Source organism: Nanorana parkeri, unplaced genomic scaffold (assembly GCF_000935625.1).
Source record: "Nanorana parkeri isolate BGI_ZX_2015 unplaced genomic scaffold, ASM93562v1 scaffold1851, whole genome shotgun sequence".
Classification (NCBI taxonomy): Eukaryota; Metazoa; Chordata; class Amphibia; order Anura; family Dicroglossidae; genus Nanorana; species Nanorana parkeri.
The window spans coordinates 86546-86814 of record NW_017308119.1 but is presented as its reverse complement, the minus strand read 5'-3'; the positions used below and the strand labels follow the sequence as shown (position 1 = coordinate 86814).

Here is a 269-nt window from a genome sequence, read left to right as displayed (position 1 = left end):
GTTACCCCAGGACTGCAAGGGTTAAGCGCTAAATTTGGTCTAAAATGAAAAAGATATTCTCACTGAACCTCAGTCCCGTCTGGCTGTTTGACCGTCTCTCGCAGCCTTCTCTCTCCGGCCGCCTAAGGACCCGTGACGTTATCACATCCATTCACTTGCACTGGACGTGAGGACGCAGAGGGACATTCCACAGCCGGAGGGGAAGAGAGGTAAGCAGTCACCTCAGTGGGAATGAGGATCGGGTGAGTAGATCTTTTTTAATTTTAGAC

At 50.6% G+C, this 269-nt stretch overlaps 1 protein-coding gene across 1 annotated transcript in view; it reads right to left on the bottom strand.

Moving 5' to 3' along the window:
* LOC108799900 (neurobeachin-like protein 2) overlaps nt 1-269 on the bottom strand; it is a 104045-nt gene that overhangs the window by 64426 nt on the left and 39350 nt on the right.